This window comes from Procambarus clarkii, chromosome 15 (genome assembly GCF_040958095.1).
Source record: "Procambarus clarkii isolate CNS0578487 chromosome 15, FALCON_Pclarkii_2.0, whole genome shotgun sequence".
NCBI lineage: Eukaryota > Metazoa > Arthropoda > Malacostraca > Decapoda > Cambaridae > Procambarus > Procambarus clarkii.
In genome coordinates, this window is record NC_091164.1 from 48059086 (window position 1) to 48080066 (window position 20981).

The window sequence follows — 20981 nt, forward strand, 5'->3', positions numbered from 1 at the left end:
CAATCTAGGGTTCACAATGGGGCCTTTGTATGCCAGGAATTGGTTTGACAAACTTTTCTAGTAATTGTCTCTACAGTAAAACTGAACGCACAGAAATTTCATTTACCATCTGTTTTGACAAAATACGTATTGTATCTGTTCAGCATTATTACATCAACAAGGTGGAAAAACATCTTCTTGGTTCACTTCACTGTTTTCTGTACACACTCTACTGCCCCTACCATCATATCACATTTATCCACCAAACGCATGTTGATGTTATAGTCCAAAACACAATCAGGCTTATAGATTATTTGTTTTGTTTTTCTGTTCACCTTGCCACTGTCCACCATTGTACCATCATAAATGGTGGTCAACATGTTCACTTCATGCCTGTCTTTCCACTGCACTGAAAGCATTGCACCAGTTTTTCTTAGCTCGTAATCACCAACCTACATAGCAGTGTGAAACATTGGCATTTTCCTTTGTTTTGCCTTCACTGTGCCACACACACCAGTTCTATTATCAAGCAAGAACCTGGTTAGCAAGGGACTGGTATAATAGTTATCTGTGTATAATATGTGGCCCTTGTTCATATATGGTGCAAGCAGTGACTTCACCACACTACCCGAGAAGTCATGATTGTTATTAGCAGGAATGTCTACACTTGTACCCGTATACATTATCATGTGTAACACACTTCCTGTTTCACAGTCACAGAGTACACAGAATATAAATCCAAATCTGAGGCGTTTTGAGGGAATATACTGCTTGAAGGCAGACCGTCCTTTGAAAAGCACAGGGGATTCATCAGTCGCCAGCTTCTGAGCTGGTACGTAAAAATCTCTGACTTTCAAACAAGTTCATTCAGGATGTGCCTCACCTTCCGAAGTCTATCATCTTCAGTCTGGTCTTCATTATTTGCAAAATGAAGACACCTGAGGATTATCGCAAATCTGTCTCGAGACATATATTTCCCAAACAATGGTGTTGGAACAGTTTGGTCTTTGCTCCAATATTGGTCGAGTACGTGTTTGACACAATGTTTCATCAACATACACATACATTTCACCTAAAGTCGTATCTTTCCATCGCTGTAATCGTGAAAAATCGGATAACTCCTCACCTTTGAGATCAGTCAGTCGTATATTTGTTCGTTTCCTGAACAATATGCTCCATGAGCGGCTCATCAAAATATGCAGTAAAGTAGTCCATTTCACACATACAGTATAAACTCGATTCAACGCACTATATGGGACCAACCTCAGTGTGTTGGAGCGTTGGATTCGTTGCAAGAGGTGACCTTCACGAGGCGTTTGCATCAGTGTCTTTTTTTTTCTTGTACACAATAAAAATGCATTATCATATTATGTACTGTACCTATATATTACTACTCTACTAAAAAATACTGTGTTACATTTGTTATTTACCTTATTGTTGGAGTTATGTCCGTCTTAAAGTCTCATGGAGTTGTGAATGCTGTACAGTAAGTACGTACTGTAGTGTATTATGCCGTTAGCACTGTGTTGATTAAGTAGTTCTGCTGTATGTTGAAGTACTACAATACAGTTTATGAAACTATTGTACACTAAAATTACTGCAACTTTAATTTTAAAAATATGTACACACTTAAATTTAACACTTGTTCTAACTGTTCACTCCACACACAATGTTTTTAAATGTTTGCATCAGCTTTGCTGGTGCTCGCTGCTGCTGTGTTGGCTTCAGCTGCTTCTGAGCTGGTGCTGGCTGCTGTTATACTGGTGCTGGGTATGGCTGTGCTGGCTGCCGTACAGCTGTTGTCAAAAAATGGTAAATTCCACAATTATTCTTCCACCGGCGGACAAACACATCACTCCCAGACAAAGCTAATGGCACTGGGTGTCTACTGTATGAACGCAGACTTGGTCTATACACCCTGCAGCCTGGTGTTTAACCCTTAAAGTGCGCATCACGTCATATGAAGTGTAAATCGTTTTACCAGTCAACTGCGCTTCACGTCATATGACGATTATGGGTACCGCGCACGATTTGAATGGCCCGCGGTCTAGCTGGGGGTCCCATACGCTGCCCAGGGGCTCTAGTAAACAGCGGCTATTTTGAAAAAAATTACCGCTCACGAACCGAAGGCATGGGAGGCCTTAGTTTAGCGAGAGTCACCATGGCGAGCGCACGGTCAAACGCCTCCCGGACACGCACCACTCAGTCCCTCACCCCAGAGCAAATAGCCCACGAATTATTCTCTGAAGGTGAAGAAAGTGTGTTTGATGATTCAGACAACGATGAGGATTATACACAGTTGTCGGGTGATAGTAGCAGCAGCAGTGAAAGTGAGAATGACCGCCATGCCATGGCGAGGCCTCTACGCTCACCCATGCCTCCTCGGCCAGTTTCTACCCCAATTCTACCACGACCTCACAGTTCCTGTGGATATTTTCTGTTTGAGGGTTACGAGTCAGAGGGAGGTGACTCCTTTTCTGGGTTTAGTGACTCAGATCAAAGTTTTATTGAGCCTGTGGCTGGTACCAGTGGTGTAACTGGGCGAGAAATTGTCGCGTCAGCAGCATCTCGCCCGGCCAAGCGCCACCGCATGGCACCACATGAGGGACCAAGACCCTCGTGTTCACGTGCATCCACCTCACGTGCATCGACCTCACATGCATCCACCTCACGTGCACCCACCTCACGTGCATCCACCTCACGTGCACCCACCTCACGTGCACCCACCTCACGTGCACCCACCTCACGTGCACGTAGCCGCCGTGCTTCTCGCAGATGGTATTCAGCTCCAGGTCCCCGGTATGCATCGCTTCCTCGCTGTCTTTCCTCTGCATCTCGCAGGACGCCTGGTGTACTTGAGTGGAGTAATGGTGACGATTTTATTCCTAATATTCCTCACTTTGACGATAAAGATGTAGGGATTACAAACCTTTTCCCTAATCAAGGTGAGGACATGGCTGAGATGGAATATTTTACAGCATTCTATGATGAACCACTCATGGAATACATTGTACACCAAACGAACCTGCATGCTGCTTACCTGATTGAGAGGGAAATCACAGAATTTTCACGATTGCAGCGTTGGAAAAATACCACAGTGGCGGAAATGTATGTGTTTTTGGCACTCTGTTTGTTGATGAAGCACTGTCACAAACATGCAATAAATGACTATTGGAGCAAGGACAAGACAATACCAACACCTTTATTCGGGAAATATATGTCACGAGACAGGTTTCAGATACTCCTCAGGTGTCTACATTTTGGAAGTGTTCAGGACCGAACACCTGATGATAGACTGTGGCGAGTGAGGCACTACATGAACGATGTTATTGGAAAATTCAGAGATTTTTACGTACCAGCACAGAAGCTGGTGGTTGATGAATCTCTCATACTTTTCAAGGGACGTGTTCCATTCAAACAGTACATTCCCTCAAAACAAAACCGATTTGGCCTGAAATTTTTTGTTATTTGTGATTGTGAGACAGGATACGTGTTACACATGATTCTGTACTCGGCTAGTGATGTAGACATTCCCGGTAACGACGAACATGGATTCTCGGGGAGTGTAGTGAAGACCATCATGGCTCCGTGGATGAACAAGGGACACATTTTATACACAGATAATTACTATACAAGTCCCTTGCTAGCTCGGTTCTTGCTATCTTCCTTGAGGTTATCTTGAGATGATTTCGGGGCTTTAGTGTCCCCGCGGCCCGGTCCTCGACCAGGCCTCCACCCCCAGGAAGCAGCCCGTGACAGCTGACTAACACCCAGGTACCTATTTACTGCTAGGTAACAGGGGCATTCAGGGTGAAAGAAACTTGCCCATTTGTTTCTGCCTCGTGCGGGAATCGAACCCGCGCCACAGAATTACGAGTCCTGCGCGCTATCCACCAGGCTACGAGGCCCACTCCACCAGGCTACGAGGCCCACTAGAAAATAGAACCGGATTGGTTGGTACAGTAAAGCCACAACGAAGGGAAATGCCTGTGTTTGACAACGACATTGCAGTTGGTGAGTGTCAGAGAAGGAAAAGTGATAACATTCTGTCAGTTCGGTGGAAAGACAAAAGAGAGGTGAACTTGTTGACAACAATTCATGATGGAACAATGGTGAACAGTGGGAAAGTGAACCATAAAACAAACGCACCACTATATAAGCCAGACTGTGTTTTAGACTATAATATCAACATGCGGTTGATTGATAAATCAGACATGATGATTGGCACTGCAGAGTGTGTGCGGAAGACATGTAGGTGGACGAAAAAAGTGTTCTTCCATCTTGTGGACATGAGCATGCTGAACTATTTCAACATGTACCTTGTGAGAACTGGACGTAAGCCCACTTTCCGTGACTTTGTATTTGATGCTGCAATACAGTTATTAGGAAAGTTTACAAAAGATGTCCCAGGTATTCAGCGGCCCATCATAAACCCACTGTTGCAGCATGCTGGTACTCCACGCCTCGCTCACACTGAAGGCTTCCTAGCACACAAACTTAAGTATTTGCCACCTGCTGGGAAGCGTGCAATAGCCCAACGTGATTGCTTGGTGTGTAAAACAACGACACGTAGAGACAAGAAACGGAAGCTTGTGCAAACATGGTGTGAAACGTGTGGTATCCCATTATGTGCTGTCGACTGCTTCAATGACTACCACAGTCTAGAAATCTTCTAAGTGTGCTTCAAAGTGTGTATAGCGTGTGCGAGTGTGTAAATATGTAAACATATAAGCAGATAGCGTGTGCGTGTGTGTAAATATATACAAATATAAGCAGAACATACAATATAATAGACTGTAATGACATATTATATTGCCGTAATTGAAAACATTTGTGTGCGCCTGTGTATACTCAAATATGCAACAATTATTGATACAAAATATGTTCAAACAGTATTTGAAACACAGTGAAAAAAAATTAGATAAAATGTGCTTAGACATTGTAAATAAATAGCGCCAAAATATATTTGTGGCAACTCTGGCTGTTTGAGGACCGCGTGCAACACCTCCCGGGCGCGTACTGCATGAGCAAACATGCAGATTGTGACGTCATCACCGAGCTTTTCGGCTCTATTGCAACAAAAGTAAGTACAATAGAATTTTTTTTTTATTTTTCCCGTGATCAGTGAACAGAACTTAACAGATTAGCAAAAAAAAAAAATTTTTTTTTTTTTTCAAAATGACATGCGCCTGTGCGGATGGCAGGATATTAGACCCCGAGCATGTTAAGGGTTAAGCCAGATTCAGTAACATAAATTTCTTTCAAATATTGGATTTACATCAAATTAAATATTTTTGGGTTATATATTTAGTTTAGTAACATTATTAGGATTATAAGAGATATCAAAATCTTATTTTAGAACTGATATTAATTTTATTATTTCGAGGCCGTAGGTCACTGAACTGTGGCGACGAAATCGAACGAAACACGCATGGTGCTGTGTCTTCAAGGATTAGACCCATCCACTCACGCTGGAGTTGTTGTTCCAATAACATAAATAATTTCTCAATTAGCAGATGTCTATCATATGACAGTATATTTTCGGTTTTATTTAGTATAGTTTAATTAGGATAATAAAAAGCTATTAAAACTGGTTTTAGAAATGATTTATTAATCTGAAACTTTCCAAGTCAAGGGTCACTGAACTATGACGACACAAGAAGGAAAACCAAGTGAGGTTTACAGTACAGTATTCCCTTATTTTTTTTTTTTTTTTTTTTTTTTTTTTTTTTGAGATATATACAAGAGTTGTTACATTCATGTACAGCCACTAGTACGCGTAGCGTTTCGGGCAGGTCCCTGGAATACGATCCCCTGCCTCGAAGAATCGTTTTTTCATCCAAGTACACATTTTACTGTTGCGTTAAACAGAGGCTACAGTTAAGGAATTGCGCCCAGTAAATCCTCCCCGGCCAGGATACGAACCCATGACATAGCGCTCGCGGAACGCCAGGCGAGTGTCTTACCACTACACCACGGAGACTTAAATCTGTCCATCCTCACTCGTCTTGTTTCATCATAGAAAATGTCTATAAGGAGATTTTACCACATATGTAGCTTGCTAATCACGCTTCAGCTTTTAAATTACAGTAGAGTCTCGATTAACGAATTTATTCCGTTCCAGCACCGAGCACGTCATGTGAAACGCTCGTCTTTCGAAACACATTTCCTCATATAAAATAATGGAAATAAAATTAATCCATTCTACATCCGAAAAATATCAATATGATATTCGATTTTTTAAATAATGTAGCAGCCTACCTGACATACAATGAACAAACTTTTATAACATTATCCTTTTTTTCATATTTGCAAATTTTTTTTTTCTTTTTAATTTTCTTTAAGAAACATGGAGCAGCCTATCTGACATAAACTGAACAAACCTTTATGACATTTGTTCTTTTTTCAAATTTATTCACTTTTTTTATTTTTTTTTATTTTTTTCTATAGCAAAAGGTTTGTTCAGTATATGTCAGGTAGGCTGCTCCACGTTTCTCAGAAAAAAATAAAAAAAATAAAAAAAATTGAACAAATTTGAAAACTATGTAAAAATATATACCAAATTCCACTTATTTTGGCTGTGGGGACGTGGACAAGGTGTGCTGTGACGTCATCAGGGGTGGTCGCCCGTGCGTGACACGCCCAGACACGGTCGTGTGGGCCATTCAAGCACCGGGTGTTGCCACAAATATATTTTCAATTATTTGTTCTGTGTATTTCCAATGCCATTTTATCGTATATGATGCATACTGTAACCCCGCGATTATCCGGGATTCGAACATCCGGAAAACGCCCTTATATGGCCAAAATCGTGACCGGATAAAGTTATCTCAATATCCGGCCAAAATGGCCACAGGAACCGGATAAAAGCTGGTTTGGCCGGATAAAAACTCGTACCGTATTAATCCTGTCTGCCTGTGGCTCTAGACGCATGGTGGAGGAGGGGGTGGGGTGGTTGGGTGGTGTTGGGAGGGTGGGAGGGGAGCGTCGGAAGGGACCACCTGGGTACAGGAATTACCATTAATTTTAGAACAATTAATCATAGCTAAAAACAAATGATATAAGTACTAGTAATTATGTAATAACAAATAAATAAGTTTCCTAAAAGCAATGTGCACAGGCTGAAGTTTCCTTAAAAAATAGTGAGGTTTTTTTCCTCCTGGCGGCCTAGTAACGTGCTATAACTGCCCCCAAGTGGACCCGTCCAACACTCGTCAACCCATGTGCTCCTGTCCCTTGTGTTATACCACAGTGCTGTGCCATTAGTGAAATATTTTTTTAAATAACTTTTTTATTTTCATAGTAACTTTGAACATTTTTGGCCAAGACTATGTCTGGTAGCAGCATCAATCGTTCTGGAGGTGTTAAGAGGAAGAAGGTTGTCCTAGCAATTAAAGACAAGTTACGTGTTGTTCAACCAGCGAGGCGTCACAGGCAGCCAAATGCCTACAACAAGTGAGGCGCCACAGGCAAGCCAAGCGCCTTCAACAAGTGAGGCGCAAGCAAGCGCCTTCAACAAGTGAGGCGCCACAGGCAAGCCAAGTGCCTTCAACAAGTGAGGCGCCACAGGCAAGCCAAGCGCCTTCAACAAGTGAGGCGCCATAGGCAAGCCAAGCGCCTTCAACAAGTGAGGCGCAGTCAAGTGCCTTCAACAAGTGAGGCGTCACAGGCAAGCCAAATGCCTTCAACAAGTGAGGCGTCACAGGCAAGCCAAATGCTTTCAACAGATGAGGCGCCACAGGCAAGCCAAGCGCCTTCAACAAGTGAGGCCTCACAGGCAACCCAAATGCTTTCAACCAGTGAGGCTTCAGCAGCTGGCAGTCAAAACTAACTTCGCTTAATGAACTGTACAGTAATTTTAAGTGTTAATTTTAGTGTTGTGTTAGTATAGGTTACGTAAATTGTTAAGAATTCTTAACTTCAAGATGTGTAGCATCAATCAAGAAGACGAACACCAACAAGGTAAGTTAAGGTTTCTAGTTGAATATTGAATAATTATATGTGGCAAGGCAATTCAAATTATGTTGTTTGTAGTGTAAAAATACTTGTAAATGGTCACTTTTGGACTCGTAGGTGAAAAAGTACCATTATCCGAAAAATGTGATAATCCGGCTGGGGGTCCTTTCCATATAGTCCGGATGATCGAGTGGAGACAGTATATAAAACGCCGAACTGTAATGCCAATTCTGATCTTAAAAGCTTCATTGAAGGTTGTAACAGAGCCCATGAGCACCACACCAGAAACAAATACCTTTTTGATATTCCAAGTGTACGACTTAATCAAACTAGAAATGCTCTACAAATCAAGGGACCAGAATGTGGAATGACCTTCCCAATCATGTTAACCCTTAAAGTGCGCATCACTTCATATGAAGTGTAAATCGTTTTACCAGTCAACTGCGCTTCACTTCATATGAAGTGTATGGGTACCGTGCACGATTTGAATGGCCCGCGGTGTAGCTGGGGGTCCCATACGCTGCCCAGGGGCTCTAGTAAACAGCGGCCATTTTGAAAAAAAATCCCGCTCACGATCCGAAGGCATGGGAGGCCTCAGTTTAGCGAGAGTCACCATGGCAAGCGCACGGTCAAACGCCTCACGGGCACGCACCACTCAGTCCCTCACCCCAGAGCAAATAGCCCACGAATTATTCTCTGAAGGTGAAGAAAGTGTGTTTGACGATTCAGACAACGATGAGGATTATACACAGTTGTCGGGTGATAGTAGCAGCAGCAGTGAAAGTGAGAATGACCGCCATGCCATGGCGAGGCCTATACGCTCACCGATGCCTCCTCGCCCAGTTTCTACCCCAATTCTACCACGACCTCACAGTTCCTGTGGATATTTTCTGTTTGAGGGTGACGAGTCAGAGGGAGGTGACTCCTTTTCTGGGTTTAGTGACTCAGATCAAAGTTTTATTGAGCCTGTGGCTGGTACCAGTGGTGTAACTGGGCGAGAAATTGTCGCGTCAGCAGCATCTCGCCCGGCCAAGCGCCACCGCATGGCACCACATGAGGGACCAAGACCCTCGTGTTCACGTGCACCCACCTCCATGCACGTAGCCGCCGTGCTTCTCGCAGACGGTATTCAGCTCCTGGTCGCCGGTATACATCGCTTCCTCGCCGTCTTTCCTCTGCATCTCGCAGGACGCCTGGTATACTTGAGTGGAGTGATGGTGACGATTTTATTCCTAATATTCCTCACTTTGACGATAAAGATGTAGGGATTACAAACCTTTTCCCTAATCAAGGTGAGGACATGGCTGAGATGGAATATTTTACAGCATTCTATGATGAACCACTCATGGAATACATTGTACACCAAACGAACCTGCATGCTGCTTACCTGATTGAGAGGGAAATCACAGAATTTTCACGATTGCAGCGTTGGAAAAATACCACAGTGGCGGAAATGTATGTGTTTTTGGCACTCTGTTTGTTGATGAAGCACTGTCACAAACATGCAATAAATGACTATTGGAGCAAGGACAAGACAATACCAACACCTTTATTTGGGAAATATATGTCACGAGACAGGTTTCAGATACTCCTCAGGTGTCTACATTTTGGAAGTGTTCAGGACCGAACACCTGATGATAGACTGTGGCGAGTGAGGCACTACATGAACGATGTTATTGGAAAATTCAGAGATTTTTACGTACCAGCACAGAAGCTGGTGGTTGATGAATCTCTCATACTTTTCAAGGGACGTGTTCCATTCAAACAGTACATTCCCTCAAAACGAAACCGATTTGGCCTGAAATTTTTTGTTCTTTGTGATTGTGAGACAGGATACGTGTTACACATGATTCTGTACTCGGCTAGTGATGTAGACATTCCCGGTAACGACGAACATGGATTCTCGGGGAGTGTAGTGAAGACCATCATGGCTCCGTGGATGAACAAGGGACACATTTTATACACAGATAATTACTATACAAGTCCCTTGCTAGCTCGGTTCTTGCTAGAAAATAGAACCGGATTGGTTGGTACAGTAAAGCCACAACGAAGGGAAATGCCTGTGTTTGACAACGACATTGCAGTTAGTGAGTGTCAGAGAAGGAAAAGTGATAACATTCTGTCAGTTCGGTGGAAAGACAAAAGAGAGGTGAACTTGTTGACAACAATTCATGATGGAACAATGGTGAACAGTGGGAAAGTGAGTCATAAAACAAACGCACCACTATATAAGCCAGACTGTGTTTTAGACTATAATATCAACATGCGGTTGATTGATAAATCAGACATGATGATTGGCACTGCAGAGTGTGTGCGGAAGACATGTAGGTGGACGAAAAAAGTGTTCTTCCATCTTGTGGACATGAGCATGCTGAACTGTTTCAACATGTACCTTGTGAGAACTGGACGTAAGCCCACTTTCCGTGACTTTGTATTTGATGCTGCAATACAGTTATTAGGAAAGTTTGCAAAAGATGTCCCAGGTATTCAGCGGCCCATCATAAACCCACTGTTGCAGCATACTGGTACTCCACGCCTCGCTCACACTGAAGGCTTCCTAGCACACAAACTTAAGTATTTGCCACCTGGTGTGAAGCGTGCAATAGCCCAACGTGATTGCTTGGTGTGTAAAACAACGACACGTAGAGACAAGAAACGGAAGCTTGTGCAAACATGGTGTGAAACGTGTGGTATCCCATTATGTGCTGTCGACTGCTTCAATGACTACCACAGTCTAGAAATCTTCTAAGTGTGCTTCAAAGTGTGTATAGCGTGTGCGAGTGTGTAATTATGTAAACATATAAGCAGATAGCGTGTGCGTGTGTGTAAATATATACAAATATAAGCAGAACATACAATATAATAGACTGTAATGACATATTATATTGCCGTAATTGAAAACATTTGTGTGCGCCTGTGTATACTCAAATATGCAACAATTATTGATACAAAATATGTTCAAACAGTATTTGAAACACAATTAGTGAAAAAAAATTAGATAAAATGCGCTTAGACATTGTAAATAAATAGCGCGAAAATATATTTGTGGCAACTCTGGCTGTTTGAGGACCGCGCGCAACACCTCCCGGGCGTGTACTGCATGAGCGAACATGCAGATTGTGACGTCATCACAGAGCTTCTCGGCTCTATTGCAACAAAAGTAAGTACAATAGAATTTTTTTTTTATTTTTCCCGTGATCAGTGAACAGAACTTAACAGATTAACAAAAAAAAAAAATTTTTTTTTTTTTTCAAAATGACATGCGCCTGTGCGGATGGCAGGATATTAGACCCCGAGCATGTTAAGGGTTAAAGACTGTACCCCTCTCAACCAGTTTAAGACAAAAACTAAGCGCTACCTATTTAACTCCCTGTAACCTACCTTACCCTTATAATGTCAACCCATGTCTGTTATTTTTAAACAATGCTGTTTGTCGATCAAATTGTATTTTTGCTGTTTTTCTGCGGTGTTCCCCCCTTTTTTTTATTTTTATTTTGTCTTAACACATTTTATACTTTATAATTAATCTTAATTAGTATTAAGTTTTAGTCTTTAGTGTTTTTCCTGCCCAAAACGCTTTGTGTAATACAATGGAACCTCTATTAACGAGTTTAATCCGTTCTGGCACCGAGCTCGTTACCTGGAAAACTCGTCTTTGGAAACAAATTTCCCCATTTAAAATAAAGGAAATAAATTTAATCCGTTCCACTCCCAAAAACGTCCATACTTGTATGACTTTTTTTTATGTAAATATAATATTGCACATGTAAATATAAATGTTTTGTTGTAGTGTTTTAATATTTACTTTACCTTATGAAGAGTAGTTGCTGGCTTGAGGGAGACGATGGGGAGGTGGGAAGGATGAGAGGGGTTATGGTGTGGAAGGAGAATCCACCTCTGAGTCAGGCGGACTCTCTCTTCTTGGGAATTTCACCCAAATTTCATTTCAAATGTCACACAAGGATGCGTTAGACCAGCACCAAATAAAAAACTACGTTGATTACACTCGTTGTGTCAACAATATAATAGTCTTACCACGAAGATACAATACAATGCCGTTTTCTCAAATAGGCAATGTGGTTATTAAAGAAAACGGAAATTTCATGGCAAACATGTATACAATCCCCTAGTCGATCGGATAAGAATTGGATTTTATAGAAATATTTGCTCAAATGACGCTTGAGCGCGGTGTTTGGGTGCATTCAAGAGAAAAAAAGTGTGTTACGTTCAAGCGACATATACCTGCGAAAGTGATAACACTTTCATAAAGTGTTATCACAAAATGATAAATTAAACATTTTCACACACCGGGTTGTCACTGCTTTATCAGGGCAGCTTTTCCAAGAATGCGTTCACCTTTTCAAACATTCCAAACACTTCCCTGATCTCAGTGGAAGAGGCAGCATCCTCCCTTACCTCCTCATTCCCTTACTAATGGTGTAAATTGTTGATGAGGACCTGCCATACTTCCTTGTGAGATCAATCACACAGACACCACACTCATGCTTTGCTATAATTTCCTTCTTTAAATCCACAGTAATTGTGTCTTCCTCTTGACAACACTATCTTTAGCAAGCAGCTTCTTTGGAGACATCGTGTGTTACAAATTGTAGTCGCAAAACCACTAAAAACCCAAAGAAAAGCTCAAATAAATCCAGAGGGATGCTTGTCGTGTGAGATACAACAACAACACTGGCGTCGGAGGCGTCCGAGAATTTGCGAGAACCTGCGAGACGCTAGGAAGCGCCATGTGGTTTCACTCGTTAATAGAGGCGAGCTCGTCAATAGAGACAAATTTGCTGCGAGTGGCTTGCTCGTTACTGGAAAAACTCGTTAATAGAGCCACTCGTTAATAGAGGTTCCACTGTAGTGGCTTTACCCATTGTATGGACTAGCTCTATCTATAAATTCATCAATATTTGTATCACCCCTTTTATGTATGTACTTTACCTGAATAAACATTTGAATTTTGAATTTTGTTGATATATGTTACATATAAGAGCTCTATAATTTTAACCCTTTAACTGCGTGGCCTATAAATATGACATCCCCCCAGTGCGCAGGAAATGAAACCTTGGGAAAAAATTATTTTTTCTTCAGAAAGTGTAAAAAACCCCTCCCTGTATATGGGTATAGCAACGCAAGTTCGAAATTGTAATTACTTTGGCTGCTATGGGGTCCGAAAGGTGGGCCGTGACGTCATAATTCCCTGTGCGCCAGAGCAGTATGTACCCGGGGCCGGTGGGGCACCCGGGGCGGGGTGTGCGAGTTGCCGCGAATATATTTTTGCACATTTTTTGCGCACAGTTCCAAATACATTTTATTTGTTTTTACATGCTAATCCTATGTATAATGAACAATGTAACGAGATCACCTTAACGTATTCGATATATATAGGGTAGACTCGGTGTTGGTGTCATTTTCCGCACAGGTAACCTGCTGTCTGAGAGAACCATGCAAGGGAGCCTTCTGACGGATACTGGCGTATTGGCAACATACACTATATTATGGCAGTAAAACATCCATACTGTCCGAAGACACTGTGTTACGTGCATGACACTTGTATACACATGTTGCACATATTTATCATGTATCATGCTAATTTATGTATATATACAATCTATTTACAGACTATACACTGTCACACACTATATACATTCACCATCAACACATTCAGAACACCGCGAGTGTAAGCAGCCACACCCAGCCAGCCCTCGCTCACTCCTCCAACATTGTATTCACCAACATTACTCCTCCAAATCATACAGTTATTCACACCAATGTTTCATGTTCATTTATGTATATTTACAACATATGTACACATGCTACACTGTCACACACTATATACATTCACCATCAACACACTCAGAACACTGCGAGTGTGAGCAGCCACACCCAGCCAGCCCTCCCTCACTCCAACATCTTACTCGCCAACATTGCTCCTCCCACCATACTGTTATTGTATTTATTATATAATTTACACATGTTATATATACCAATCTACATGTTTTATTTACCAGAACTTTGCAAGTAAGCCGGTATTGTGTCCAAACAGTACAGTGGCCACCATACACTGCATGACAAATCACACAGCAGACAGCAGACGACGCCACGATTACGACATCACCTCCCTCACCAAAATAGCTCCTCACAACATACTCCTGGTGCTGTATTACACTATTCCACACACACTGTATATACCCATGTACATGTGTGTTCCCCATAGCGAACCACGAAGCTAGTATGGTGAGCAAAACAAGAGTTACTGCCACACAGTGAGGCTACCTCAATACTCTTCCTTCCTCACCAAAATTTCTCCTTCCTACGCACAATGCTCATTATAACCACAATCCTGGTCACTAATACCTGTAAATGAATAATTGACCACAAGTTTATTTTGAAAAGGAACCTAAAAAGTAGTTTGAAGATTCCTAGATGGACGAAATAATGCTGTGGTGCTGTGGCTAACGCTGTGAACATCATGAACAGTATTGAATCACTGATATTTGAACATTGTACCCAGTCATTATCACACTCGGGCTCTTCTATAATACTATCATGGCTAAATAAAACAGATTATATATATATTGTGGCAATATTAGGCAATGCTGTGGTCACACGCTGAACAGCAGTGCTGTGCGCTCATGCTGCGAGCGCCAGCCTTGGTTGCTCACTCACTACTGAGGCTCTGACACCCGGCAATGTGGACCATGATTTTTTTTTAAGATGGCGTCTGTTTACAAGACCCCTGAGGAAGTTGATGTGAACCCCATGTAGCCGTGGGAGTTTTGAATGGAACGTGAAAAATAAAAACACCCGGGGGCGCGTTGCGCACCCTAAGCCTGGGCCTGCAGGCGCATTGCGCAGTTAAAGGGTTAAACACATATGTGAACACATATGTACATGGGTATATACAATGTGTGTATATATTGTAATAACAGCAACAGGGTATGTTGGGAGGAGCCAATTTGGTGAGGGAGGTGGCGTTGTACTTGAAGCATCGTCATCTGCTGTGTAACTTGTCATGCAGTGTATGGTGGCCACTGTGCTGTTTGGATACAATACCAGCTTCGCTGTATAGTTATGGTGAATAAAACATGTAGATATTTATGCATAATGTGTGTAAATAGTGCAATAAAAACAATATCAGTATGGTGGGAGGAGTAATGTTGGCGAGTAGTAGTAGTTGGAGGAGTGAGTGAGGGGGGGCTGGCTGGGTGTGGCAGCTCACGCTCGCGGAGTTCTGAGTGTGTGGATGGTGAATGTATATAGTGTGTGATAAGTGAATAGTGTGTAAATTTGTTGTAAATATACATAAATGAACATTAAACATTGGATATATGAGCAATATATGACACATTTGTGACATGTGTAACACAGTGTCTTGGGACAGTACGGATGTTCTACTGCCATAATATTGTGTATGTTGGAGGAGTGAGCCACATACTTCAGCCACGTTATTGTGACTCATCGCCTGCATTGTGTACGTGTTCATTATACATAGGATTGGCAAAGAAAATAAAATAAATGTGTTTGGAAATGTACGCAAAAAAAAAAATATATATATATATTTGTGGCAACTCGTGCATGTTGAAGCTGGCGCATGTTACAACCCTTGAGACTTAATATGGTTCTTTTCCTGCAGTGATCAAAGTATATGAAAAATTGGCCTTGCCAAATAGTGTCTTAGGGTATAATTAAAACACTGCATAAATGGGGAAAACAAAGTACTACGCTAAGAGTGACAAAACATAACAATTAAATGGTAAAGATAATAGCCAGAAATATTCTTTAGCATGCAATAATATAAATAAAAATCCTTATTGAGCAATGACCATAATCACCAGCACATGAATTAATAAATGGGATAATTACACAATCATCTACCCAGAGAATTAACCGAGTATTAGCTAAAATAACAATAACCACTGACTTAACTTAAATACATGTCTCCTCTCGATCAACTCTGCCACGCCTCTGACAAAGCGTCTGTTCCCAGGGCAGGCGTCCTACCACAATATCAACTAAACATCCACATAAACTATTGTGTAATTTCTACTAACAAAATTTAGTACTAATATTCAAATCATTATTTATCTTAAGAGTATATAATATTGTTACATTGCTCAATATAATTTACTGGCAAACAATAATAAGAATTAATCAAGGTTGAACTATAACCACTCGCATGACAACAGGTTCCCACACTGGCCACATCCAAATATGGTCATCTCCCCACACGGAGAAACCAACAGGAATTAACTTGCAAAAAGCCTCATACAATATAATGCAACTCAGGCACACTACAGCATGCTACACTATATAACATACAATAGTCTATAATCATACAACTGGATACTGTACTAATTATAGAACAAGACAATAAAGTATATAAGCATCAGGAGTAATGTTAGAATCCTTGTAAGATTCGTAACATCCCTCCCGTCCCCTAAGAAAAAAATGAAATTAACTGAAGGTTGATTTAATTTTTTTGACTGCATGAAATATAACATGAAAATGCAACATGAAAATACTTCAACTAAAATAAAAGTACAAAGCAATGAAATTTCGCACAGTAAAAAAAATCAAAAGTTTACATACATCTTATGAATAAAGAACACTACATATGTTTCACTGGAGTATGCAAATTTATCTCACCAGGGCACTATCTCATTTATATCACTTAGTTTCAGATCATATTTCGCACTCTTATCAACAACATTATTAGTATTAGCATGAATAGAACTGTCAAATACTGTAACTGTTTCCACACGGTCAATAAGGCAATTTATCTTTCCATCTGTTTCTACTATTTCTCTGACATCAGTCCCATATTTCCAATTGATCCATTTTCTATATGGTGACATTTTCCAAGACAGACTCCATTTTCCATTACTTCTTTTTTCTGGAGCTGAACTGCCTAATCGAAGCTGACTGGATGTAAAGTAGATTAGGGACTTCTCCTGGGTATGCTCTGACAAATACATCTGCTTCTCATCACACTTGATCCTCTGTGGAACACACACTCTCACCCAATGGATACTAAAATTAGAGAATTTAGCGTTAAACCTCACAATTACATATAAAACTTCTTCACCCATAGAACCTTCAGAAACACAACACAACGACTTAGCAAACTTTTGACCTCGAAACCAATAAACACATCCCAAGATAAGTGCAAAGACTACCTGATCGAACTGACTCAATTGATCCTTAAGAAACACGTAAGTCAATTTCCTCATAACTCTGTCATGGTGATCAGCAAAAGAACACAAGCTTATGCCTAGGCACCATATCTCAATCACAACTCCAAAACCAAGTTCACACCCTCTGATGGTGGACTTGAACACAACACACACTTTCATAAACCTTCTAGTCTTCCAAAAAACTAACAAAAACATGCTGAAACCTTGACAACCCTTACCATGGATTTTATTTCCCAAGTGATTTCCTTCTGGTGACAAACAATCAAACAAGAGGTTTAAGGGTTTCATCATCTTGAAGATGCACAGCAGATTACCTGGGAACCATCCGAGTACAATCTATAACCCTTCAAGATTATTACAACTAGGTATGATAACCTTGTCCCCCAACTTGAAACACACACCTGGAGCCTCAACCATCTGCTCCCAAGTATGATTAAATCTTTCAACACCAATTTGACTCTGAAAGTCAACACCACACTTGAGTGGAACATACATGTTCACTACTCGTACATCAAAATAAGTTTGATCTGAATATAGAGACACTGCTCTAGTATGACTCACCACTTCCTCAGAACAACTGGATGCACAACCTACTTGAGTAAACTCTCTGCTCAACAACAAGGCTGGATAAAGATGTCCCACAGTCCATTACTTCAAGAGAGAATGGCTCCTGCTGAATAAAAGTAGATTGCAAGAACATCCCACACACACTTTTCCCAACGTGAATGCACAACTTATTGGAGTAAACTCTCTTTGTTCAACAACAAGGCTGGACAAAGATGTCCCACAGTCCTTTTCTACAAAAGAGAATGGCTCCTGCGGAATAACAATATATTGCAAGAACACCCTACAAACACTCTGACTCAATTTACACAATGACAAATACTTATTCACCATGGAATAAGAATCACTAGCCACAAAACTCTGCAACTTAGATCCAAAAGATATTTTATCACCCTTAACCCTTAAACTGCGCAACGCGCCTGCAGGCTCATGTCTGGTTTGCGCAACGCGCCTCCGGGTATTTGTATTTTTCACGTTCCATTCAAAACTCCCGCGGCTACATGGGGTTCAAATCAGCTTCCTCAGGGCTCTTGTAAACAGACGCCATCTTTAAAAAAAATCGTGGTCCACATTCCCGGGTGTGGGAGCCTCAGTAGTGTGTGAGCAACCAAGGCTGGCGCTCGCAGCATGAGCGCACAGCACTGCTGTTCAGCATGTGACCACAGCATCGCCTAATAATGTCAAAATATATATATAACTTGTATTATTTAGCTATGATAGTGTTATATTAGAGCCTGAGTGTGATAATGACTGGGTACAATGTTCAAATATCAGTGATTCAATGCTGTTCACGATGTTCACAGCGCTAGCCACAGCACCACAGCATTATTTCGTTCATCTAGGAATCTTCAAATGATTTCTTAGGTTCCTTTTCAAAATGTGTGGTCAATTATTCATTTACAGGAATTAGTGACCAGGATTGTGATAATAGCAGGAATGTGGTTATAATTAGCGTTGTGTGTAGTATTGTGGAAGGAGGAATTTTGATGAGGGAGGGAGGGCGAGAATTGAGGTAGCCTCATTGTGTGTGTGGCTGCCACTCTTGTTTTGCTCACCATACTAGCTTAGTGGTTTGTTATGGGCAACACATATGTACATGGGTATATATAGTGTGTGTATATAATGTAAGAACAGCAACAGGAGAATGTTGAGAGGAGCTATTTTGGTGAGGGAGGTGACGTAATCGTAGCGTCGTCTGTGTGATTTTTCATGCAGTGTATGGTGGCCACTGTACTGTTTGGACACAATACCGGCTTACTTGCATAGTTCTGGTAAATAAAACATGTAGATAGGTATATAGAACATGTGTAATAAGAACTATAACAATATGGTGGGAGGAGCAATGTTGGCGAGTAAGATGTTGGAGTGAGGGAGACTGGCTGGGTGTGGCTGCTCTCATACGAGGTGTTCTGAATGTGTTCATGGCCAAATGCTCCTATTGGCCCATACGAAGCAGCTCCTATTGGCCCATATGCGGCAGCTCCTATTGGCCCATACGAGGTAGCTGCTATTGGCCCATACGAGGCAGCTACTATTGGCCCATACGCGGCAACTGCTATTGGCCCATACGAGGCAGCTGATATTGGCCCATACGAGGCAGCTGCTATTGGCCCATACGAGGCAGCTGCTATTGGCCCATACGAGGCAGCTGCTATTGGCCCATACGAGGCAGCTGCTATTGGCCCATACGAAGCAGTTGCTATTGGCCCATACGCGGCAGCTGCTATTGGCCCATACGAGGCAGCTGCTATTGGCCCATACGAGGCAGCTGCTGTTGGCCCATACAAGGCAGCTGCTGTTGGCCCATACAAGGCAGCTGCTATTGGCCCATACGAGGCAGCTGCTATTGGCCCATACGAGGCAGCTGCTATTGGCCCATACGGGGCAGCTGCTATTGGCCCATACGGGGCAGCTGCTATTGGCCCATACGAGGCAGCTGCTATTGGCCCATACGAGGCAGCTGCTATTGGCCCATACGGGGCAGCTGCTATTGGCCCATACGGGGCAGCTGCTATTGGCCCATACAGGGCAGCTGGTATTGGCCCATACAGGGCAGCTGCTATTGGCCCATATGGGGCAGCTGCTATTGACCCATACGAGGCAGCTGCTATTGGCCCATACGAGGCAGCTCCTATTGGCCCATACGAGGCAGCTGCTATTGGCCCATACGAAGCAGCTGCTACGCGGTGTTCTGAATGTGTTGATGGTGAATGTATATAGTGTGTGACAGTGTATAGTGTGTAAATAGATTGTATATATACACAAATTAGCATGATACATAGTAAATATGTGCTGCATATGTGTACACAAGTTTCATGCACGTAACACAGTGTCTACGGGCAGTACGGATGTTGTACTGCGATATTATAGTGTACGTGTTCATTATACATTGGATTGGCACATAAAAACAATGAAAATGTATTTGGAAAGGTGCGCAAAAAATGAACGAAAATATATTTGCGGCAACTCGCGCGCCCCGCCCCGAGCGCCCCACCGCCCCCGAGAGCTTACGGCACGGGCGCACGGGGAATGATGACGTCACGCCCCAACTTCCGGACCCCATAGCAGCCAAAGTACAATTTCGACTTTTTTTTTTACATACCCATACTGAGGGAAGGGTTTTTGACACTTTAAAAAGAAAAAAAGAATTTTTTCCAGAGAATTTATTTCCTGCGCACTGCGGGGGTGTCACATTTGGAGGCAACGCAGTTAAGGGGTTAAAGGTTTTACACCATTTACCAAAATTTCCTCCCATGACATCTGGAGCTGCTTTGAGTATTGTCTGTTCACAATCAATAACCCTACCATGCTGGGTCACATCCTCACAGACAACTGAAGAGGGAGGCTCAATAGATCTCCACCTCGACAGAAGCTGATCCTCTGGCTGATTTCCCACACTCTCCAGACTTGGATCTACAATACAGACTGTCTCCTTGCTTCTCTCTGAAATCTTAGGGTCAGTTCTACTCAACTTACATAAATTAAAGGAATCTGAAGCGAGCGGGCAAGTAACAGGTAGTTTGACCTCCTCCCCAATACTATCACCTTGACTAGGGTGAGGCGGGGCCTCTACAACAGACTTATTCCCGACAACTGATCCTAACTTGTCAACTGATTCTAAACTTGGAGTGAGCGGGAATACTTCTGCCAACCTGACATCTTGTCCTAAACCATTCACTTGGCTAGAATATAACAGAGTCATGGCTTTTAAGTTTTTCTCAACTCCTGGCACAACGTTCGTAGTGAGCGGGCAAGACAATGTACATGGACATCCTT

At 42.1% G+C, this 20981-nt stretch overlaps 1 protein-coding gene across 1 annotated transcript in view; it reads left to right on the forward strand.

Moving 5' to 3' along the window:
- Positions 1 to 20981, forward strand: part of LOC123749512 (uncharacterized) — a 215131-nt gene that overhangs the window by 30241 nt on the left and 163909 nt on the right. The gene's annotated exons all lie outside the window — the stretch shown is intronic.